Source organism: Mastomys coucha, unplaced genomic scaffold (genome assembly GCF_008632895.1).
Source record: "Mastomys coucha isolate ucsf_1 unplaced genomic scaffold, UCSF_Mcou_1 pScaffold12, whole genome shotgun sequence".
NCBI classification, from domain to species: Eukaryota; Metazoa; Chordata; class Mammalia; order Rodentia; family Muridae; genus Mastomys; species Mastomys coucha.
In genome coordinates this window covers 77,655,063-77,655,547 of record NW_022196894.1, presented here as the reverse complement: position 1 = coordinate 77,655,547, position 485 = coordinate 77,655,063, and the positions used below count along the sequence as shown (strand labels likewise).

Below are 485 nucleotides of genomic sequence, written 5' to 3'. Positions count from 1 at the left end.
TCAATCAGTGCCACCACTTCATTTGTACCTTTTCCATAACTCATCAAAAGCTACAGCTTGTAAAGGACAGAAACATAAGGGAAAACTAGAATTTCTTTATCAAATAGCCCTTTCAAAGATGTGTGCAGCAGAGGTGGATGGAGAAATGGGGATAGCCACTAGAAAGTCCCAGATGCCAGGAACCCAAGAGGTTCCCAGGACCCAACAGGGATGCTGTTAGCTGAAATATCCAACAGAAGTGAGAGAAAACCTGTAAAGGCCATATCCAGATAGGCATGGCCCCCTCTTGAGTGATGGGACCACTCACCCATCTCAAAAATATTTGAGATGCAATTTGAGATGCAGGAGACAGAATTGCTCCTGTCAAAAGGAAATGCAGTGCTCGCTTTAGCAGCACATATACTAAAACTGGAATGATACAGAGAAGATTAGCATGGCCCCTGCGCAAGGATGACACGCAAATTCGTGAAGCGTTCCATATCTAA

The 485-nt window shown here is 44.1% G+C and overlaps 1 non-coding gene across 1 annotated transcript; it reads left to right on the top strand.

The window, feature by feature from the left end:
- Positions 1-378: 378 nt before the first annotated feature.
- Positions 379-485, top strand: LOC116086782. The gene has a single exon (XR_004117123.1). It is a non-coding gene; the product is annotated as a U6 spliceosomal RNA (small nuclear RNA).